The 25,359-nt window shown below is 35.0% G+C and overlaps 1 protein-coding gene across 16 annotated transcripts in view; it reads left to right on the top strand.

The window, feature by feature from the left end:
- The window catches only part of GTDC1 (glycosyltransferase like domain containing 1), a 419,157-nt gene that overhangs the window by 95,530 nt on the left and 298,268 nt on the right, over positions 1-25,359 (top strand). For 14 of the 16 annotated variants that reach the window (XR_004271224.1, XR_004271219.1, XR_004271222.1 and 11 more), the window contains one exon: positions 11,375-11,436. The gene's annotated coding sequence lies outside the window, so the exon portion shown is untranslated. Of the gene's footprint in view, positions 1-4,505; positions 9,978-11,374; positions 11,437-25,359 lie in introns of those variants that run through there. The other 2 variants (XR_004271223.1, XR_004271218.1) reach the window with 2 other exon arrangements.

Below are 25,359 nucleotides of genomic sequence, written 5' to 3'. Positions count from 1 at the left end.
CAACAAAAGCCAAAATAGACAAATGGGACCTAATCAAACTCCACAGCTTCTGCACAGCAAAAGAAACAGTCATTAGAGTGAATCGGCAACCGACAGAATGGGAAAAAATTTTTGCAGTTTACCCATCTGACAAAGGGCTGATATCCAGAATTTACAAAGAACTAAAACAGATTTACAAGAAAAAAACTAACAAGCCCATTCAAAAGTGGGCAAAGGATATGAACAGACACTTTACAAAAGAAGACATACATGAGGCCAACAAACATATGAAAAAATGCTCATCATCACTGGTCATCAGAGAAATGCAAATCAAAACTACAGAGATCAAAACTATAGAGATACCATCTCACGTCAGTTAGAATGGCGATCATTAAAAAATCTGGAGACAACAGATGCTGGAAAGGATGTGGAGAAATAGGAACACTTTTGCACTGTTGTTGGGAGTGTAAATTAGTTCAACCATTGTGGAAGACAGTGTGGCGATTCCTCAAAGACCTAGAAATAGAAATTCCATTTGACCCAACAATCCCATTACTGGGTATATATCCAAAGGATTACAAATCGTTCTAGTATAAGGACACATGCACACGAATGTTTATTGCAGCACTGTTTACAATAGCAAAGACCTGGAACCAACCCAAATGCCTATCGACGATAGACTGTATAGGGAAAATGTGGCACATATACACCATGGAATATTATGCAGCCATCAAAAACGATGAGTTTGGGTGCTTTGTAGGGACATGGATGAACCTGGAAACCATCATTCTCAGCAAACTGACAGAAGAGCAGAAGATCAAACACCGCATGTTCTCACTCATAGGCGGGTGTTGAACAATGAGAACACAGGGACACAGGGAGGGGAGCACTACACACTGGAGTCAGTTGGGGGGAAATAGGGGAGGGACGGTGGGGGGTGGGAAGCTGGGGAGAGATAGCAAGGGGAGAAATGCCAGATGTAGGTGATGGGGAGGAAGGCAGCAAATCACACTGCCACGTGTGTTCCTATGCAACAATTTTGCATGTTCTTCACATGTACCCCAAAATGTAAAATGCAATAAAATAAAGAAATGGGAAAAAAATTATTCCTATTCTAAAATAAAAAAAAAAAGAAATTATTCCTATTCTAAAATTAAAAGAATTGATAGAAGTCCTTCATATTTTTGCCCTTTTCTGGAAGTTGCAAATTGTATCAAAATTAAAAGTTACTCCCCCCAATTAAAAAGAAAATTGCCAGATAAAAAGAGAGGAAGAAGGGAGAGATATGAAAACTAAATGCAGTGCATAAGCTTGATTTGAATCCTAGAGCACAGGAAAAAAATGCCATCAAGAATGGAAACTGGTGAAAATTAAATAAAGTAGGTATGTTTGAAAAAAAAAAAAAGAAAATAATGAACTTTTCCACAAACAAGTTCTTTAATGCTTATAAATCCCAAGTGCATGTGAAAATCTATATAGCATGGTCTGAATATAAGGATGATTTTGTGCCAAATTTTGTACAAATTTTCAACATTACAAATAGGGACTTTTCACCAAGATGAATGATCACTCAGGAAAAGTAAAGAATTAGTTAAAGGTTTTACTTGCATGTCGATTATTGACTGATTTCTTAAAAGCTAGGCCATATATTTATCCTTAAAAAGATGTACCATATAACATATCACATATTTTAAAAATAGCATTCCACTGATGAGTCTTTACTTTCCAAGATGCTTTTAGACAGACTTATGCTTCACTAATGATAGGAGACTAATGTCTTTTGGAAATTTTCATGATGCCAATTACAATTTATTAAGCACTTACTTCATGCCAAGCCCTGTGCCAAATAGTGAAGGGACACTGTTTCATTTAATAATAACCCTATTGGGGTGGGTGTTGTTTATTATTAGACGAGGAAATAGAAGTATAAAGAGGTTACATTTCTTGTCAGAGATCATGCAGCTAGCAGGCAGCAAAGCAGGAAATGTTTATCTCTGGTTGATGTGTCTCTTCATCCTTAAGCTTGCTTCTTTCCAAATTAAATGAAAAATCTTAAGGAATATTAATCCTGCAAGTGGCATCACATGTCAACGGTTTTTCTCACCTTCCCTGTCATCAGATGACCATTTAATTTACTAATTTCTTATAGTGGCTAATTTCTCATATTTTTTTTTATACTTGTAAAACTGAATATCCTGCACTGTCTACTGTTCTTTTACAAATGAAAATGATGATGCATTATAAGATTATTATTTGGGTTTTTAAAAAATTTCTTGTTTAACGAGAATAGCTGTATTTTCTTTGAAAAACTTTCTGTACTTACTAAGACAATATTAGTATCCTACTTTAATGTGTATGACTGATAATAGTTTTATGTTACTTACTTTTTATATTATTCTTTCACAAGCAATACATAGCCTCCCCCAACTGCTGTTTCTCCTTAGTGTTAACTTTAAGAAGTCACGCATATCTCTTCCCGAACACCCAACATTTTGGTATTCTGTCAGATGTTTTGCAGGGCTTTAGCAAGTTGTTACAGTGAATGTCTTCAAGAAGTGATACATTAGGCAGAGCACTGCAGAGACACCTGTAGAGATCAGCACACCTGCCCTCAAGCAAAAGACAGTAATTAGTTGCTCATCTTCCCTTGCAAACTTCCCCAATGTTGTGGTACATGAAACACATAGATCACAGCAGTGCTGTCATGAGCTCCGCACTGTTGGAGTTGTTTATGCCCATTCAATTTTTAATGTTTCTATAAGACATTTTGATGGGAACCCTGAGCCCAAAGGGATTTGCATGCTTGATCAAACTTGTGATGATTTAAATATAGAAATAAAGAGAAACCTTTGAATTACTTTGACTGTTAACTTTTAGGGGCGCGTTTGTGGAAAACATTTACATGATACTTGAGGCAAAAATGTGTTTGATCAACCTTCACAACTTTCTTGTTTTTTGACAGCAGGTATAGCACCAGTAAATCTAAACAAGTTCTTTAGTGCTTACAGATCCAAGTGCATGTGAATATCTGTATAGCATGGTCTGAATATTTTAAAAGATGGTTTTGTACCAATCACTTTTATTGAGATGAAACCACTGTCAAGTACCAACCTTTTAGTCCTGCTACATTGTCACGTATAGTTTATATTATTAAAGAATGAGATGATAGGCAATTGAACTTTAGTAAAATACAGTAGAATATATGAATTGGATATATTGGGACCAGATAAATTATCACTTGAAGTACTTCGATGTCTGTTGATATCATTGTTTTAATTTTAATGCTGTATATGACCTAGATACCATATGGGATGAAAGCCAGTGTTTTACCAGGTGACCTTTCAAGTCATTTCTAACAGCTGGGATTCAGTTCTTTGATGATATTTGTCTAGGTTATTAATAAACAGCTTTAATAGAGATTCATTACTGTTTCTTAAATATGTTGTTTGCAAAATGCTATCATTTCTAATATCATAGCAAATTCAGTTCACATTTAATCTGAGAAAAAATAACCCTTAGTGCCTTGTCATTGAAGCATAGCCTGGTGACTATATATATATGTATCTTAAATTGGTTCTTGGAGATAAATGAGCATTATGGAGTTGTCAGATTATAGTAAAACTAAAGAGAAAGATGTTATACAGCATTGGGCTGTCACTGACAGAGTTAGAAATTTTAGATGCTAATAAATGCAGTCATCCCATTGTGCCTTGCAGTTTTTCCTCAGTACATAGGTAGAATCTTCCTGTGGGTTTCTGAGCATAGTTTTTGGTTAAGTCTTCAGTACAAAATGGAATATATGATGTGAATATTAAAAAACTTACCATGGCCGGGCGTGGTGGCTCAGGCCTGTAATCTCAGCACTTTGGGAGGCTGAGGCAGGCAGATCACCTGTGGTCAGAAGTTCGAGACCAGCCTGGCAAACATGGTGAAATCCCGTCTCTACTAAAAATACAAAAATTAGCAGTGCATAGTAGTGCATGCCTGTAGTCCCAGCACTTAGGAGGCTGAGGCAGGAGAATTGCTTGATACTGGGAGGAGGGGGTTGCAGTGAGCCAAGATCCCGCCAGCGTACTCCAGCTTGGACAACAGAGTGAGACTCCGTCTCAAAAAAAAGAAAAAGATGAAGAAGAAAAAAAGCTTAACTCTAAATTTTATGTTTGCCTGTCTTTCTTAGCCATATGTAAGTCTAAATGTGGATTAACTGGGGATACTCCATTTGTGAGTTGATGATTATGATGCTAGGATGCTAGTATAGAGAGAATACTCTTTAAAAAAAAAAAAAAAAAAAAAAGACAACATTTTGCTCTGTTGCCCAGACTGGATTACAGTGGTGTAATTTTGGCTCACTGCAACTCCCACCTCCTGGGTTCAGGTGATTCTCAAGTCTCAGCCTCCCAAAGTGCTAGGACTACAGGCACATGCCACCAAGCCCAGCTAATTTTTGTATTTTCAGTAGAGACAGGGTTTTGCCATGTTGTCCAGGCTGGTCTTGAACTCCTGACCTCAAGTGATCTGCCCACCTTGGCTTCCCAAAGTGCTGGAATTACAGGCGTGAGCCACTGCTCCCAGCCTCTTTTATGATATATGCATAACATTTTGAGTAGCTTATACTTCATTGACTTTCAGGAATTTCACAGCAGTCATTCCTAAGAATTGGTCTGTCTATAGTGGCCTTTGGAATGCCTAATAACCTTATGTTAATGTTGCATAAAACCTTTGGCAGTCTTTCTTACGTAAAGCTGCTTCATGTGCCTGGAGTCAGAAGCTTACTTATCTTTTTATTCTTGGTACCTAGCTTAATGTGATCGGTCAGTCTTGGTTAGATTAGTGGATGATTGAAAATATTATGTAATGGATATGAATAGCCCCTGGAAATAGTAAAGAGTGGATCACACTTAACACTTTTAATAATAGAAATAACTTTTTCTCTTACTTGTTTTTTTTTTTTTTTTTTTTTTTTCAGCATAACCCTTGGTTCATATTTTTTCTAGAGTAAGCTCCTATGACTTGATTTTAACTTTACCTCTTTACTATCAGTTCATCAAAAATGTTCTGTGAAAAAAACACTTTATGTTTTACTATACTAACGTTAAGCTCTTCTTATTCTAAGTCACAATCTGGACCCATTTAACTGCTTTAGCTTTATTTTCTGTTGTCCTATATTCTCTAGCTGTTGTTTCTCCTCCTGTGTTGGAGAAACCTTTTCCTTCTTGTTTCAGGGCAAGTCAAACTTCCACTTCCTGGAATCATGCCTTGGTCTCCGAGCACCAATCTCATGAACTTCTGAGCTATTTCTGTTTCTCCCCGCCAGTTAATGAAATTATATGTGTCCCTACGTTTTACAAAATTGATCTATCTCCAGCTAGCTTATAACTTCATTACTATGATTGTTCTTCGTTGTTTTTTTTTTTTTTTTTTTTTTTGTATTTTAATTCTTTTCTTTCTAGCATATGGTAGAATGGTAAGTACTTTGTAGTCACACAATAAATACTATACAAACTAGGTAATATCTAGCTTTATAGTAGCAAGACAAGCTTCCTCCTAAAGAAAGTAAGAAAGGAAGATGGACAGAAAGACAAAAAGGAAGACAAAACAGAAGAAAAGAAAGGAAAGAAGATGGAAGGAAGAACAAAGAAGAAAGGTCAGCAAGAATATTTTGAGGGAAAGAGTACTATTTCTGGAATTTTAAAAACTTGAATTTAAATTCTGATTCTGCTTACTAGCTTTGTAATATTGGATGAGTTTCATAATCTTTGGGTGTAAAATGGCAATCATCTATCTGACAAACTTGTAAGGATTAAATTATATAGTGTATATAAAATGCTTATTGGCACACTCTGACACATATTCGATGTTAAATAAATGATATTATTTTGCATGTAAGGAAAGAAGTTGAGAGAGCTGACCAAGGGTCATATAGCTAGTAAATTGTGGAGAGAGAATTGAAAACCAGGCCATTCTTACCCTAAAGCAGTGTTTTTCAAACATTAGTGCATTTGAGAATTATCTGAAAGACTTGTTAAAACACTGGGCCCCACTCCAGAGTTTCTGATTCACTAGGTCTGGGGTGAGGCCTGAGAATTTGCATTTCTAACGTGTTTCCTGTTGCTGTTGCTGCTGCTGCTGGTCCAGAGACCACTCTTCAAGAACCAGTGCATTCTGGCATATTTCTCAACCCTAGTTGCACCTAAGAAATCATCCTGATGAGCTCCTATAAATTACTGATGAAACCAGAATCTCTGGTTATGGGGCCTAAGTGTTGTTGATTTTTAGGTTTTTGTTTAAGCTGTCTAGGGGATTCTAGCGTGCAGCCAGGGTAGGAAGCACCACTCTGCCTAAGTGAGGCTCTTTGCAGTTTTGTCTTAGAACGAACTGGGTATTAAATGAAGCGGCTGACCTTGTACCCTCCTGGATGCCCAGTGAGGCAAGGCCTTAGTAGCGTGTTATTTTTCTGCCGTTAAGTTTTAAAACAATTGCTTCAGCCTAGAGTCCTTTTACTAATTTACCTGTTATACTTGTTTGTGTGCACTGTTTGCATTTCTCCATCTGCACCCTCAGTGTATCCTGAATGCCTTCATCAATCTCTAGGGTGGATTTTATGTTTATATTTGTCAAAAGCAAGTATTTAGCAATAGTTGACTTGAAGTATAAAGTAAATAAAGTAATATATCTAATTCTTAAAAAAGCAGTCACATTAACAACTTAATGTACTTTAAGAGTTCTAATTATGAGTTTATTCTTTTTTTCTGAGATGCTTTGGAAACCTTACATTTTGTTTTAGATGGCGCAGTTATTGGTTAGAGTAGGAAATGATAATTGTGCACCCAGGAGTATATAAATAAAAATGTAATAGATTATTTGATAAAGGAGTCATTTTTTCTTTGTATGATTCAGTTGGTAAATATATACAAATCAAGGCATGAAATCATTTCCTGGATAAGAGTGGACAAAATACCATATAATTTCATTAACCTTTAAGCAATGAAATTATAAATCCCTATGCAAATGTTTAAGGTTATCATTGCCTATCACCCCCTTTTGATTCCTACAGACTGTTAATTCTTCTCTGTCCTGCTGAGTCTTATTAAAACTTCTGACTGATGTACTTTTATTAAAAGGTTTAGAATTTACCAATTTAAAACACTTGCTTCACACTATCACCTCTAATTTAACTAGGCCCATTAAACACTGTATTTTGCAAAGGGACAAAGTCAATTGCTGTTTCTTTAAAAAATAATAAATTGAAATGAATTTTAAATTCTGCTTAGAGGTGAGCAACTGCTGTATACTACTAGGTCTTTTGATAGCTGATTTGTTCCTTTAGTATGCAAATTTTAGGTTTACAGAGATCTAGTGCTTTTATTTAGGAAATATGCCCAGAGGCTAGATTGGTAGGCTTTAGGGAGATATCTAGTTTGGTGTGAAATAAATAGTTGTTAAAGGATCACATGAATTGGGTCCCAGAAGATGAAGAGTAGAACTGAGACAGATTGAGGAAAACTGACTGTAATTCATTTCATTTGGCTATAAATATCACTGAATTAAAAATGAAGACAATGAGTGATGGCAATGCAAAGCAAATTAATGAAAATAAGCCACTTTTTGTGGGTTTTCTGAAAAGTTATGTCTTCTGAGCAGTTTAAAGAAAAGGGCTATGTACGCCCCTGACCAAAGAAGCTTGGTTCACATCGTTCTGGGAGGCCAGCCTTTTGAGAGATAGTAGCTTTATGAGGAAAGAATGGGTCAACTCCCCTCCCATCCCACGCAAGTCAAGTCAGCAGCATCACTTCTGGTTAGTGACATGACAGATGTCATAGACAACTTTACATTCAAAACAAGAGGACTCAGGTATGCTAGCTTAGATTGGCAATTGTAGATATTCTGGCTTGCAAATGTTAAATAATAAAATTAAACTCTTAGCTTTGGGAAGTTTGTTTTAAGAGGTCGTAAACTGGTTTTGTAGCACTGCTCTTTTGGAATCTCTGACTTCCAAACATTTATTTTTCCTTAAATAACTGAAAAATAATGAAATATATTCCTATATTGATAGTTTGTAGAATCCACTTTTTTTTTTTTTTTTTTAAACAGTACGTATATCTTTTTGGTTGTCTTTAAACAGTTAGGCCCTCAAGAGGTAGACTGTTTCAATAGTGTTAGCATTTGAAATGGCCTCTGTATACCTATTTGTTGTGTATCTCTGGTGGTGGAGGTGCAGAGGGCATGAGTGATGATGATGTGTGAAGTTGGGATGCTAGATTCTTTCATTGAGGCTGGAGGTTTGTAATCTTATCATTAAAGTTTCAAAGAGGTGTGGTGGGTACGTGTGCCAAAGCCACAGTCTTTGTAGAGTGAGGAATGAGAATAGGTTCTTGCCAGCCTTAGAAATGGTGGTTTTGGTACAGTGATGGGTAAGGAAGTTATGGTAGTTCAAGCATTGAATGGAAGTTGAAATAAAGACAACGAGCTTATATTATTTTATGAAGCTTCACAGGGATAGTTGACAGGGTTGGAAGAACTGTGATATTGATGAAGAAGAAGGAATCGGTGGAATAGAAAGGGAGCAAATGGATGGTGCAAGTTCTTAGAAATAGCATAAATGACTAGGACTCATTGTACAGGTGGAGGGATTAGTAATGGAAAAGAGAGTCAACCATGAGATAGGAATGAAAGTGTTATGAGACAGGAGAATTTGCATATGTAGAGTGTGGGTTCTTAGTTGCAGGGTTCTTAGATGCAGGCGACAGCTAGTTTGAGACGCCTACAGAGATGTATCACATGCTACTTAATTTGCAGAAGTGCCAAGGAACCCAAGTTGACTGTGAATAGCTAGGAACAGCTCAAGCCATGAGAAACACCCCATGATACTATTCTAGTAGAAACTCCACTGCCATTTGCTACTTAGAACCTATAAGATTAGGGATCAGTTAGTAGCATATCTATATAGTTGTTTCAGAAGAACAAAATACCTTTACTATAAGATTTGAACTCATTTTTAGTTGGCTACTTTCTTGATTTGCTCACTTCTTTTTAAACCTTAAATAGATTTGGTTGAACCTATGTCTCCTGTGGAAGACATGATGTAAGAAGATCAGGGAAATGTTTTTGAGCTTTGTGAATACAGTAAGTTAGAGTGCATGTTAGAAAGGGATTGAAGTGCAGGCTGGGCAATTCTGGCACTTGGTCTTTCATGAGCTGCAATCAAGATGTCACCTAGAGTGACAGTCATTTGAAAGTTCGACTAGCCTGGAGGATCTGCTTAGAAAATGGCTGTCTCACATGGCTGTTAAGTTGATTCTGGCTTTTTGGCAAGATGCCTTGTGTACCTTTCCCTAGGACTGCTTGAGTATCCTTACAATGTGGCGGCTGGTAGCTGGCTTCCCTCAGGAAGATCCAAAAGAGTAAGGAAGAAGCTGTAATATCTTTTAGGAAAGACACTATTACTTCTGCTGCATCCTCTTGATCACTCAGGCCAACCCTGATATGAGTGAAGGGATTACACAAAGGCATGAATTCCTTAAGGTGAGGATTACTGGGGGCTCTCTTGGAGGCTGGCTGCCTTATATACCCTCTTCTCCCCTTTCTTTGATAGTACATGTTGATCAGATTTGTCTGTAGAAGCAAAAAATGAAATTCTTTTAATAAAATGGAATTTGACAAGAATTTGGATACAAAGTGGTTCTTTGTATTAAGGGTACACAGTGTGCAGTATTGTCAGCCAGTTTTTAAAGAGATACAGAAATGCCATTCATTTACTTGTTCTCAGATTTATAGTCTAAAAGCAGAGCTTGTGTCATAACATTACCACTCAATCTAGGTGTGTGTATTTTGAAGTGTAGAGATAATGAGGTAGTGATACTGTCTTCTAGAATAGCTATTCTGTCTTCTCTGAAATTCACAGGTGTGGCTAGCTGTCCCTAACGTCATTTCCTGGTCTCAACTCTGTAAGACTCTTAGAGAGTCTGAGAATGGGAGTGAAGATTTCTGTGACATGCTGGGTGGGTATAGGCTGATGTCTCATGCCTTGGTCACATCTTGTTTATTTTTTCATATTATATATCACAAATTGAAATGATATTGCTGATATACTTGTCACCCTGCATCTTTCTCCCACTCGCCAAAGTGAAGCTCCAGCAGAGTAGGGCTTTGTTGACCTGTTAGCTCACTGCTGAGTCCTCAGCACTGAGTGCAGTGCATGGTAGACGCCCAGAAGGTGATTGTCTAAATACATTATTTTTAGAGAGAATATACTATATAATTATTATTTCAAACAGGCCACCTCAAAAGGTAATTTTTCCCTTCTTCCACTTAATTTCTGTCTTTTCAGCTTTTCTCTTATCCGCTTCCCCTTCTTCTTCTTTTTTTTTCTTTTTGGTGATACCTCAGTTCAGGATGTTCTCTGTGGCTGTGAGTGCTTTCCCATCTTGTTCACAGTTGGTACCTGGAAGGTTCTCCAACCTTGTTTCTTTCTGATTTAGCCTATTCTGACTCTGGGATTACTATTTAAAGTAACTCTTTTAAGAGATTTGTTTGGCTAATCCTGTAATTTTTTGTTATGTAAACTGTTTGGGAACCACATTTCCTATTGATTTGATCACACCTTGTTTTTTACTTGTCATAAATGGCCCTTTTTGGGTAAGTCACTGTGTGAGTTCTGACCCAGTCAGAATTGATATTCCTAGGAATCCTGACTTTAATATACACAGAACAGGAAAAGTCATGATAGGCACCCTTGGGTATCTATGGTAACATCTTAGTTCTCTTCAAGATTGTACATGGCTTACAGGGATCCCAGGGCTGTATGAGTTAAGTAACAGTTTAAATCTGATGTATGCCCTCCCAGAAAGTAGTGTTCTTAAGGTATTTACCCCAGATCTGCAAGTGTCTGTGTTTCCCTGGGAGGGGGGTCCCCCAAACCTGGAGTGCTCATCCATATGCATTCCAACCTGCCTCTGAGATGTTAGGCAAGCCTCAGCAGAGGTTCTTGACAGTTTTTTGGACTATGGACCTTTTGGCAAATCTGACAAACTATTGACCTTCTTCCAGAGATACTTATTTACATAAACTCACAAATTTTAAGTATATCATTCAGGAGTGCATAGATTCCTGAAGGCCATCCAATGATCAAGGTTAAAGATCTCTAATCTGAATTATTATTATTATTATTGAGTTACAGGTGATTAGGGAAATCTCTGGAGAGACTGAAAATCCCATATTAATTAAGAATAATTTTAGAATCACTCAGAAAATTTCTGCTCTTGCACATTCTTCTCCAATCTTGGAATATGCAAGAGCCAGACTAGATCATCCAAATCAGTTCTTGACTAGCTTAAGATTAAGAATTGAGGCTGGGTTTATTTTGAAGTTGCTAACTATGACTTTTGTGATCTTACAGGCATCTCTGCATTAGCCAGATTGGACATATGTAAAGGGGCATCAGTATATCTGGATCATCAGGTAAGCAGATGGGACTTCATTTTTATATCTCCATCAATTCAGTCCTCTGGCAGTATGCGGGCATTTTCTGTCATGTCTTTCCTGCAGTGTGGGTCAGTAAGATGACCGATATTTCTAAAGAGAAGGAAGTAGCCTTTTTTAAGTTTCACCAGATTATTTCCCTGCTGCTTAAAGTCAGATTTCTGTATTTTTATCTCATTATTATTTCATATATTCATACATCTATGGTAGATAATAATTCTCTACTTTTCTTTTTATGCATATTATTTGGAGAGTTGTGGACAGCTCTCATATTGTTCTTTGGTTGTCAGCCAAGTTATAGACATTTAACTCCTTTAATCTTTCTTTGTAATTGAGTTAGCTTGGCTGCTTTTTCCAGATTTCACCCCCTTTTTATGGCACCATTAATAAACAGAAAATACAGTCTATTGCCTGGCTTCCTTTACACCTTTTTTTCTTTCTGTTTTCTGTTTTTGCCTCATATTCCTTGTTGAACTAAGGCCAGCCAGACATCATTCTCTAGACCACTTTGGCACTACATGAATGCCTTGCCTGCAACTATCAGTGTCCCATGCAGTAATACCATCAGCAGTATGTCCTAGAGAAAAAAGAAATATAAAAAGCGAGCAGTGAGGAGCAAAATAATGCATTCTTTAATTACATGGCAGACTTATCCCTACCACCCAAAGTAAATCATTGTACCTGAGCCCTTTAACACAGCTTTTGTCATTCTAAAGTGCTGTGCATGGGCACTAATTTGAATAATAAGGGAAGCGTGAATATTGTTTGAAGTTTGCCCACTGTTCTCACTTGATTCCTTCCCCATGTTCTCACTCCCCCATTGCCTTTCTCAACACGGATCGTGACTTGTTATCAGATTCTGTGGCTGTGTACAAAACTGGGCAGGGGATCATTTTGCCGGAAATTAGATAGGCTCAGGTGGTAAATGCTCCATGCCTCCATGTATAACATCTGAGGCAAGAGGTTTAGTTCTTGCTATTTCTGTAACAGCTATTGGTCTTTTAACAGCTGATTCAATGGCAATGTACAGGAGGAAGGTACTAGTAGACGTTTGGTGCTATTTATCAATACTATATTAGTTGCACAACTTTCCCCCCCTCTTATTGGCAGGGAGAAGCATACTGCTTCTAGATGATGCTGAGCTTAGTGTACAGTATGCCAGCATGGGATCTGAGCTTGTCGCAGTTCATTCTTTCTTTTCATTTGGTTTGTGGAAAATGGAGCTCTACCTTTACTCATCTCGTGCATTAGAAAGGAAAAAAGGTCATACATCTAGGAGCTAATGGCTTACTGGTGTCTTTTAGTCACCACATTCATATAGTACATATAGTTGAAGGTTGCAGCAGCACCCACTCGGCTTTGTTATTTATGTTAGCTTCACTTCTAGTACAGAATTGAATAGGATCGAAGAGACGGTTTTCCTGTTTGTGTCTGTGGCAACTTTTTCGATGATTTGTGGTTTAATTCTTTAAACAATTTTTGATCACTTACCACCTCTTTCTCTGTGAAGGCTTAAAGTATTCAGATTCTAATGTTATAATCTTTTCATCAGATTGTTTAATTTTGGAGAAATCAAGGTCAGAATAGCAGCTGACGTAGTTGTCTCTGAATAGTGACCTAAAAATAATAATAATACTTATTTTTTTTTTTGGCCTGGATTTTACGGTCTGCCTTCGTGGCATCAGATTTTTAAATAAGATTATGTGATTGTGAATCATGTATTTCTTGGTCTCTGGCCTCTTAAACAGGTAACTATATGACTTGGACCCTTTTTAAGTGTGCTTTTAAAAAATGTTAATCTTTCACATGGCTTTTAAACTGTTGACAGTATTGTACTTGATGTTAATTTTGGTAGGCAGTTAATGCATTCTTCCGCATAACTTTGTTTCTTGGGTCTTTTCAAGACCTGTCAGAGAAAACAAAATGCTAACCTGACTTTAAAGGGGCAAGAAAATCCCCCCCAAACTATATTATTCTTTGTTCTCTATGTGCATCAAAGTGACAATCCCACACTGTCTCAATTGAGGGAGTCTAGCACAAAAATGAAAAACAGCCTGGCACTGTTACAGGCTTGCAGCCAAAATGTTTTGTGTAGCTTGGTTCTGGCAGTGGTTTTTGTAAGGCAGAGGGTCTACCCTCACAGCATCACCGAAGGAAGGCAGGCAGCCTTAGTTTTTCCTACTTACACCTTTCACCACCTCCCCCTTCTCTTCCTCTTTCTTCACACAGACCACCATTGTGTAAAGAAATATTTTTTTCTGAAATAGAAATATCATTCTTTTTACAACTGCCTCATTTAGTAAATGGCTTTGTTCCTTATAGAAGTTGGTGCTACATTTGCCTTTTCCACTCTCTTAGATATTTTCTTTACAGTTGTATCCTTGCTGCTATTGCTAACTTTGGTCATGTTGACACAGTATATTTAATTGGTTGGAATCTTGTCTGCTTCAGGATTTATTATTTGAATGGAAACTTTTGAGTAATATTTGCCTGTATTATATGGATTTTTATGACAAGATATCTCTTGTTGAGACCAAAATGTCTACCATTGTTTTCTATTTTCGTCTAAAATTCAGGGTCAGTTCATATCTTTTACAAATTGAATACTCATTTTTAGAATGTCTGATAAGTCTTGTTTCTTGAAAAGACCCAAGAAACAAAGTTATGCCAAAGAATGCATTAAAATAATGCATCTTCCATTAAAATGAAGGATGTGCATTTAAAATATTTTTCATTTGAAATAAAAAATGCAAGATAAAACTCAGAAGTATTTTTAAGTTTACCAATTCTCACTAAATTATAATTAGTGACCCACTATTAGGAGTGTGAAAATGTGGCATAATGAATTTTAAATAGAGATGATTTGAGCAGGAGAATAGATTTTCACTATGAGCAAGCATTCTATGAAATTTCGTAGAATGTTCTTCACAATGTAAATGTGCTTTCTGTTGTATTAAGGAAAACAAATGATTTACTTTTGAGTGATCTATTGTTAAAATTAGATTTTTAGAGTGGTCTATTTTAAAAATTAGTTTTGCAATCAAGATAAGAATAGTTAATAGGCAGAATATGTTTTTATAGGAGGAGATTGGTATTATTTTGACTGATCTTTATTTTAAAAATTGCCAATGATTTTTGGCATGGGGAGAAATGCCAGATATGGGTGATGGGGAGGAAGGCAGCAAACCACATTGCCATGTATGTACCTATGAAACAAACTTGCATATTCTTCACATGTACCCCAAAACCTAAAACACAATTGTAAATATATATATATATATATATATATATATATATATATATGGAAAATTACTTTGAAAAGAATAACTCATGTATTTTTGTAGCAGTGTAACAAATGTGACTGAAAAGGAAGTAAACAGTGGTTCATGTTAGAATTATTAATGTGAAACATTTTTATATGCCATATATACTGGGAAATATATATATTATGGGTACTTTAAAAATGTGCAATCTAAGTGTTGGTATTTTTTGGAGATTTATTTTTAATTTAGAAAATGCTTTAAAATTATTAAAAGGATTTGTAAAACAGAGGTGTATCTGAAGTATGCAGTAAATAAACTCACCTGTTATTTTCTCTCATTCAAAACAGACTCAGCAACATAGTGGTTCAGTACTTTAGCAAATCAAACAAATACTCAAATTGTGTTGTATGCACATGTAATAAATGCTATAATTCCCCATTGCTCCCAAATCTGTCTTTTTAAACTTGCGAAGTGACTTTTTTTTTCCCTTTTCTGCAGAGCCACTAAATGAATTTGGTGGGATGCCTGTTAAGTTATATGAATTAAATCTTTAGGTCAACATTTGGAACTTCTGAATTCTGACAGTTTTGAGAAAGAATGCCAGTGAAACTTTTTTCACTTGATCCAGCTAAGTTCACGACTGCCTGTGTTGAATCCCCTATGCTAAGATCTGATAATATTAACATTATGAGTAAATATAACACATACACAAACCTCTTTTATTCTGTATATATTGAATAATGTTTATTGCATATTAAGCACTATTCAGTGACTTTAAATATGCTTTCTGCAGTGGTTTAATTTTTATTTGCAGTGAAACTCTTTATTTTTCTGTGATAAGAATGTATCTTCCAGTGATTTAGGAAATGCTATGTGAATTGTCCTATTTATTTATTTATTATTTCTAACTACTCATAGAGACATAGGAGAAATTTTAAGAGTCATATGTTTGAGCAATTTTTTTGGTAAATACGGTTGAATTTTTCATTTTTGTAGAATAGAATTTATGGACAATAGATTCTGTAGTTTTAATTCAGAACATATACCAAAGCTATTATATCTTTATAGTTTGGCATTATATAGTTTTCAGGAATATAATATAGTAACTTAATCATTATATTTGTAGAAATTAAGAGATAACAGCAAAATTGAATACTGTCTTTTATTTTAACTAGGATTTTATTATATTAAGTACCCAGTTTATAATTATAGCTAGTACTTTATTTCATTTGAATATAATAGCTTTCAAACATAACAATGTCTTGTTTGATATCAAATATTAGTAATGTAATAATAAATAGTGATTTTTAAGTTTATGTGGTCAAAATATGAGTAATCTTCCCTTAAGCATATGGTACATATTTTAATGTCAAAATTTAATAGATAGTATTGGATGAAAGAGTATATGTTAATTCAGTTTGATTTTTCCTCTTAATTTTTTATACGTTTTAATTTCTTCCACTCTCTGACATATTATCATTCTGTAGAATGCTTATACAAGTATTCATATGTTTTCTATGGCATCTCACACTGCTCACTTTTTATCTATAGTACCATATGAGTTCCTCTTTTTTAGGTTTACACTGCATATTTTAAGCTGCTGATAGTGTAAGTAGATTGCAAGGTAAAGTGACATTTAGCTTTTTGAGTTAGCTTCATTTTTAGCATGAGAACAGGTTTTTTTTTTTTTTCTTCCTGTCCTAAATCTTCTCATATTTCCCATTAAAACAATCTTACTAACTTTGAACAAAGAAATTCAGGGATTTGGCTAAAGCAGCAATTGAAATGCATAAAAAAGTGGCTACTACAATACAATTTTATTAATGAATGATCTACATTGGTTCCAGCTGTGTCCATGTGATTAGGCCTTCACCAGGCAACAATGGGTATTTCCCTATTGCTTTTATTTGATTTCCAAGAATGTGTCATCTGTTACATCAGCCTCTGCCAAAATGTCCCTGTAAAAGTGTTTTTTTTCTGAAGCATAAGTTGAATACCCACACATAGTCCTGCTGAAATATTGTTTCTATTGAATGGTGGCCTAGGTTTGTATGCCTGGTGATGCATACCAAAATCTCAGAATGTAAATGAAAGTAAATGTTTATTAAGTTTATCAGTAAATTTTTGGAAGTGTGGTTGCCTGGTAATGCTAAAGATAGACTATTTTAGCTTTTACATTTCCATCTTAATATTTTATTACAGTGGTATAATGTGTTATAGAGGTGGACAAGCTTGCAGATTGAAGTGGGGATCGTCCAGATTGTTCCCTTCCCTGGACCATATGGTATAGTTCTAAAAGCCTTTTGTACGCTATCTGTTCAGTTTATTGTAAACTCAATCTTTAGTGCACCTAAAAAGATAACCAAATAAAAGTGAGCCTGAGAAAAAGGACTTCATATCATTTAAGGACCCAGATATATATTTTTGAAAGGAGATAACTGAAAATGAAATTGAAGTTGAGATGATAAACAAGGGAGATTTATCATTCTCTGAATTTTTTTTATATCACATGGATTGTCATAAGTTGTCTTTGAATACTGCTTTTAAAATGAAAGCATTTATGTTATGTGACTATCGTTATTATCCTTATTTATCCCCCCTTTTTTTTGGAGATGGAGTCTTGCTCTGTTGCCAGACTGAAGTGCAGTTGCACAATCTTGACTCACTACAATCTCTGCCTCCCAGGTTCAAGCAATTCCCATGCCTCAGCCTCCCGAATCGCTGGGACTATAGGCACACACCACCATGCCCAGTTAACTTTTTTTTTTTTTTTTTTTTTTTTTAGTAGAGATGGGGTTTCACCATGTTGGCCAGGATGGTCTCTTGGGCTCCCAAAGTGCTGGGATTACAGGTATGAGCCACCAGGCCCGGCCATTTATCCCATTCTTACAGTTTCAGAAAAAGAATGTAGCTTTGTTTTGTTTTACAGAGGAAGCCTCTACCTATGACTGATGCTAAGGAATATGTAAACTACAGGTTTTGTGAATATGTAGATTTTTTGACTTACCTTCTTGAGAATTTAGGCTAGATAACTCAGTAATTTCACTCTGTGAGGAATTACCTATACTCAGAGTTGAAATATTTCTAATTCTTATTTGTTTTCCTTTCTTCCCTCACCCCTACCTTATTATGTTTCTGTAATTTAATTTTAGGAAAATAGAATAGGAGATTGCTTATCCCATATGCTAAGATTCTTTAGAAGCAGGAATGAGTGATTTCTCCTGACTCTCACTCTCCTTCCCTCCAAAGTAAGCTACTGTTTGAGAAGAGCATTAGACATTACCCAGTGCTTTTTGGCATAGGAGATTCGAAGTTGAAATTCTACCAAATGGGGGAAAAGAAAGGAGAGCCTGGGAAGAACATGATTCTTTACTCTGTCATTACCCTGAACCACTGAAAGGGTAACTGAGAAGCACTCAAATGTTATTGGAATGTGTAATTTTCTTTTGAATGTGAAATATATTTAAATATACTTGAACAAAAAAGGAGGAACTAGTATATATGGTGTACGGAGTTGGTGGTGATTGAAATTAATGAATCTTTTTAGCACTATACAATAGAAATTATCCCAAGAGTAGTACATATTTAAAATTTGTCCAAGAGAAACGTACATAGAGAACGATTATTGTATTACTATTACCTTAGGGAGATGACTAGAGATAGATGGAATATTAAATAATACAATAATGCTAGTGGTAAATTAGACACAAAATATTTGTTGGGATATACATTTTTCAAGTTCAAAAAGTTCTCCAAAACAGAATCATTGATTTCATGTATATATGTGGAGTCTTCCTTATTTAAAGAACACTGTTGTTTTGTGATCTTTCATTTATTCTTAAGCCACTTTCTAAGATGCTTACAAAAATGAAAAGCATTGTTTACACTTTCACATAAATTAGATCCCTCCCTTTTTCTTTCCCTCTCTTCTCTTTCTTTTCTCCTTTCTAACCTTCAGCTATTTGCTTATATGTGTATTATATATACTCAATAATCCCTTCTTGAATGAATAAAAGAAAGAATGAATGAATATTAAGGAATATATTTGTTAATATTATGGGTATAAATCATTTATATGTTTAAAGGATATTGTAATATTTTTAATTTGTGAGGGTTTGTGGACTAAGTTTTGTAGAATTGTTTGTTACTGTTAAGGAGATATCAGTATAATAATGTCAAAGTTGTTTTGAGAAAAAGGAAAGTCCTCAAAATAATTTAGTACCAGTGTTTGTTGGGAGCATGTTATTCCATGAGTAAATAATAAATATGATTGCTTTTAACTCTGTGCATAGACTTGTTGTTTAAACAAAGATATTTTGTAGTACTCATATGTTAAGATCTCGATTTTCAAAGAAATTGGCGATTGGAATTTATTTATTCAAAAGGCAAACAGATCATTTGGTAATTTATATTACTGATGCTGATTTACAGATCCTTGGAAACGTCATATGGCTAAAGACATATTAAAACAGATTTTGCATTAGTTGTCATTTGACTATATGTGTTTCTAAATTCCTAGAGGGACAGCATTATATTTTTTTAACACACAAGCAAATGGTTATGTACAATAGAATTTCATGTCCAAAAGAAATCTTAAGAGATCATCTTTACATCTGCTTGTTTTGCTCTTGTCTGTCTTAGAAGGATGCACACTGCCTCTTCATTCAAAATCTGCAGAAGGAATGGCTCAGACTTGGTAGGAATCAGTATCTTACAACTCCTCCAGTGTCTAACTTAACTGTATTTCCATTCAGTTTCTGTTATTTTAACCTCACAGGACAAAATGACTATCTACTGTCTCCCATACAACATCCCCTATGTAACACTATTTTAATAAATTCCTCTCTTTTCATTCATGATGGCAATGTTGTTAGTACCTTAATTACTAAAACAATCTGTGCATGGATAGAACTTAATTCAAAGCAGGGAATGTATTCAAGTGTCTGGAACTCAAATTTTCTATCTGAGCAGTTTATAGTCACTAAGAATAAGGGAAGCCCTTTTATCATTCAAAAGCAGTCCTGGGAGAAGAGTTCTTACATAATCACAACGTGGGCAAAATAGTTTCCTAGATTTAAACTCAGAATTGGGTATTGGTAGTTCTGTTTGGCCCTTAAGCAGATATTTTGGTGATACTTTTGGAAGTAATAAAGGTCAACACTTTGCACGTAAAAAAGTGCATGTAAAATATCAGCCCTCCCTCACTATTTTTACCTTTATTCTCAGTGATCAGTATAGTATACACATACTATACTATACATATACTATAGTATACATATACTATACTGTCACTGAGAATAAAGGTAAAAAAGTATAGTTACCAAGCATGAACTTAGTAAATATTTGTTAAATGAATTATGCGTCCCTTGATAATGCTTCTAATATGGGTAGCTTTAAGCTTTGCATTTCTCCATTCCTCTGTATTTTATGCTGTCCAATAAGCACTCACACCTTAGATTTTACTGTCTTTATCTTTCTATTCAATGATATTGGCAGTGATTTAGGATTTACTTGAAGAGTTGAATACCATAGTAATACCTGAACAATTTGCTTTGTATTGACACTGTAATTTTCAAATTCAGGAACATGTCTTGTTTTATTCCTCATAAGATGGTGACTTAAATATAGCCTATTGATGAGAATTCAGAATACATTAAGTGAATATTGTGTACCATGCACTTTGCTGGGTTATGAGTAGTTACAAACATGAATTGTACATAAACCTCGTTGCCAAGAAATTGAGATCTGGTTGGGAGACACACATATACACTATATAACTATAGTATAAGAGAGATTGTGGAGAGTGTTCTAAATGGGATAAAAGCAAAATTTAGGGTACTACAGAGGAAGTCATAATTACTTCTGACTAGATGAATATGGGTGAGTGATTGTCTAAGTCTTTTTGGATGAGATGAAATGTGAATGGAGTCTTGAACTATAGGGATTTGACAGGTCATAAAGGTGAAAGGGTTCAGAAAGAAGAAACAGCAGGAGCAGTACTTGCAGATAGAAATGTGTATGGTATGGAGTGTTTGATAAAATGTAATGGTGTCTTTAGTATTTAGAGTAATAGTGTGTCTGTGAGAGTGACAGGAATTGAGGCTGGAATGGAACTTAGAACCAAATTTTAAGGTGTCTTATTTCTTGTTAAATAATTTTCTTTATTTCTTTATTAATAGAAAATTATAGGTTTTTGAGTAGAAAAGTGACATCAAGATATCTATGAATTTCAGAGGAAGAGTAGAAGATGTTAAATGTAGATACAGGTAGGGAGATCAGTTAGAAGGCTGATAAATAGCTCATGCTGAAGATGATAAGGAAGGCTGGAGACAGCAGAGCTTGGAAGGAGGGCCTGATACCAGAGGCCTGGGGTGGGTCAGTTGCCCTGTGGCCTGTTGATTTGCTTAAAGGTGTGCAGTAGTGTTCTGGCTCCCAATAGAAGGTGCTTTCCAATTTTGAGTCTTCCTTCCACCTACTCCATTTTAGTGGACTGTGGAATATGCTCCCTCTTGCTGCACCTGGGAGATGAAATATTTCAAACATTTTAGCTTGAATTCTAGAAGGAAGCAAAAGGAGAATTTGAATAGTTATGTGAGCCAATGATGTCTGCCACATTTCTTCAACTATGTATTTCCTGAGCTGTTGGTTTACCTTCTTGAAAATTCATAGAATTTGCTATTGGACCTTCTTTGAGACCCCGCTCAAATGTTTTACATTTATCATTCTGTAATGAAGTTATATCCAGGCCTGAGGCCAGAGCTTATATTTGTGTCATCATAGTATCATGAAACAGTTTAATTTTTAGAATGCAATAATTAAGAAATGCTTGTTGAATAAAGCAAATTTGTTTATGTTTTATGGTCGCACAGAGCTTTCTACTCTTTGCATATACCAAGCATATGCCTATCAGGGTCTCTTACTGTGCCTGCTGCTTGGACAGCTGAAGATCCAGATCTACATACTCCCAACTGCCTCGCCCTTTCTTATTTCTATTTAGATGCCATCTCATCATCAGCAAGATGTTTTCTCACAACTTTATATAAAATAACCTCCTCACCCCAGCCCTCAGTAGCCCCTATCCTCTGTTACCCTGTGTTATTTTTCTTTATAGGTACCCTCATCTGACATACATTTACTTGATATGGTCTTTTTACTCCAATTAAAAAGAAATTGCTTCTGATAAGGGTACCATTTGCTTTGTTACCTAATTTATGTCTGTTACCCCAAGCTGGCAGAACAATGGTGAACAGGCTGTTAGTAGGCACAATAAGTACTTGCTGAATGAATGAATGGTAGCAATTCGGCTGAAAAGGATACAAAACATTCATGTACAGGTTTGTTTGTAGGTTTATCCAAGCCATGGTATTATTATAACTTTTATAATATCAAATCATTAATATTTCTCTCAGAAAATAAAAATTCTATTTTCTATAGATTGTGCCTGTGAAATCTAATTATGGATTAGTATTTGTTTTAAAAATATTTGAATGCCAAGCATATCCAGTCAGAAAACACTTTTATTATCCATGCCAGCTTAATTTTTAAGGCAGTGAAATGGAAGACTGTCATTTCAGTAAGCAACTTATTTTCATTTGTGAGAATGGAATATTTTGAGTATTGTAATTGATTTTTGAAGATGGTTTTACAAGAAAATAATCCTTATTTCTGTACATTGTACATTTGCCTTTGGGATGGAAGGAAACTAGAAACAGGTTTGGAAATTATTTTTTTCAGAAAGGTACAAGCTATAACTGAAGTGATTTTTGACAAATGTATCAGGAGGAGGCTCAGTCAGACCCAAGGTAAAAGGTAAATCGTGGCATTCTCAATACTTTAAAGAAGACCTAATTAAAAAAAAATATTTTTTATGCACATTTAAAATTTGTAAAGAGATTCCAGACTGTCATGAGCTCAAGACTATTTTTTATTGTATTTTATGTCAAATTTCACTTGGATATTTTTCTAGAAATCTTAAGTCTATAATTGGGCAGTAAAAAAGTTGGCTATCAAATCAATATTATTATATGGCTTTTAGTGTCATAAGAATTCCCTTTTGGAAACCCATAAAAGCTCATTTTTTCTCACTATAAACTTTATCTGTCATTTTTCTAGAAGGTCAGAGTACTAATGTTGGAGGTGATCTGTTCTGGGACAAGAAGTCAACAAAGTGGTAATAAAGTTAAAAAACGCCGTATGGTGGTTTCCTAAGATTAGGCTTTCTTTTTCATATCAAGTTTGTGCTTATTTTAAAATATGGAAAGTTACGTATCGATAGGTATAGTCTTCATACCCATCTAAATAGATGAAATAAGGTTGCCTCTAGTTTTTGCATTTATATATTTCGTATTTTGTTAGTATTTTTTTTGTTTTCTGGAAATAACTTCTTATTTATATACTTTTAGTAGTTTGATTTCTTGCTATGTTTGTAAGTTAGGTTTTTTGGAATGGGTGGTTTAAAAAATGGAATGGGACGAAATGGTTGTGTTGGAAAACAATTCCAGGAACAGAGTTATTTCATATTACTTGAAAATGAAACATGTTGTTTAAATTGTAAAAAATATTAGAGCTTGGAGATTCCCTTTAAAAATATTTCTCTACTAAGTCTGAGTTGCCACTGGTTAGTATTTACTGATTATCCATTTACATATTTCACCCATAATATAAATATAGGACAAATCTGAGTGGTTATGAGAAGTTTTTTTTTAAAACGCAAATCTATCTCTTCTTAGTTGACTATCCAGTCAGCCCCTGCCCCGTCTTAACATGTGCAATATGTTTAACATGTGCAAAATGTTATTATACAATAACATTTTCTAGCTTTCTTAATATATTTCAAAAATTAAGTGTGCTGCTATAAGTCTTTTTCAATTTTATTTGCCTTAATTAAATGTTTTCCCTTATTTCAAGACCCATAACTAATTATCAAAGCATAACATTTTGACATTTTACTTGAACTTTAAAACTTAGAGTTTATATTTTACCTCCTCATGTTCCTTTTCAAAACTATAAGTACCAAAAGTTATTTTAGTTTCTAACACACTGTCAAATACCACCTCAGATTCTTTATATATATGTAGAGACCTTGATCCGTTTACAGTTATTTAATAAACAAGTACATTTTATGATTGAGAATTACCTTTAGTTCATACATTAAACAAGCAGTATTTGCAAACCAGGTGATAGTGTTTGTGAATCACTATAGCACCATTAGTTTTAACCCTTGTTGATTAGTTTTTAAATAAGCTTCCTTATAGCAATAATAGTTATAATTTGAAAACTACTTGCAAGCTCCTGGAAGGGGTGAAGTTTTCAGTAATTGGGAAGTAGTTTGTTATATCACACAATTTGGCCTCCTTCCCTAAAGTTAAGAAAAATGTTATAGTTTCTTTTAATTGAAGTTGAAACATATTCAATGAAGATAACTTGAAGAATAAAATGAAGCACAAAGAGGAAAACAAAATTATTCCCAACTCTACCTCAAATGATCGTTTATGTCTACTGTGTACATGTACTCTCATATTATGAGATATTCATTTCATAATATATTTTTATATATTCATTTCATGCAGTCAGGCAATAATGTAAACATTTTCCCATGCCAATATATATTCATTAAGTTTTTGATCATTAATCATTTAATCACAAGAGAATCTTTTTGTAGGATATTCTGATTATTTTTAACTGGGGAAAAGACTGCAATAAAGATTCTTGATAGCTTCCAGGGTTAATTCTTAAAAGTAGTATTGCCTTAATCATTAAAAAATCTGGAGACAGCAGATGCTGGAGAGGATGTGGAGAAACAGGAACACTTTTACACTGTTGGTGGGAGTGTAAATTAGTTCAACCATTGTGGAAGACAGTGTGGTGCTTCCTCAAGGACCTAGAAATAGAAATTCCATTTGACCCAGCAATCACATTACTGGGTATATACCCAAAGGATTATAAATCATTCTGTTATAAAGTCACATGCACACATATGTTCATAGCAGCACTGTTTATAATAGCAAAGACCTAGAACCAACGTAAATGCCCATTGATGATAGACTGGATAAGGAAAATGTGGCACATATATACCATGGAATACTATGCAGCCATAAAAAACGATGAATTTGTGTCCTTTTTAGGGACATGGATGAACCTGGAAACCATCATTCTCAGCAAACTGACATAAGAACAGAAAATCCAACACTGCATGTTCTCACTCATAGGTGGGTGTTGAACAATGAGAACACATGGACACAGGGAGGGGAGCATCACACACTGGGATCTGTTGGGGGGGGGGAGCGAGGGAGGGACAGCGGTGGGGTGAGGAGGTCAAGGAGGGATAACATGGGGAGAAACGCCAAATATAGGTGACAGGGGAATGGAGGCAGCAAACCACATTGCCATATGTGTACCTATGCAACAGTCCTGCATGATCTGCATATGTACCCCAGAACCTAAAGTACAATTAAAAAAAAATTGTTTTAACTTGCAAAAAAAAAAAAAGTAGTATTGCCTTATCAAGAGATATACATAGTTTTCAAGCTTTTTGTATTATGATAAAATGTGTTAGAATATTCTAATACTTTAAAGCAAAGCTAACCATATGTACTAGTGAATTGGTTAGCAGCTTTCAGTCTACATTTTGGAGACTTGA

This window comes from Sapajus apella, unplaced genomic scaffold, assembly GCF_009761245.1.
Source record: "Sapajus apella isolate SASKATOON/1434 unplaced genomic scaffold, GSC_monkey_1.0 scaffold18, whole genome shotgun sequence".
Taxonomy (NCBI): domain Eukaryota; kingdom Metazoa; phylum Chordata; class Mammalia; order Primates; family Cebidae; genus Sapajus; species Sapajus apella.
Note: the sequence above shows the minus strand (reverse complement) of the source record. Positions and strands in the feature narration are given on the sequence as shown.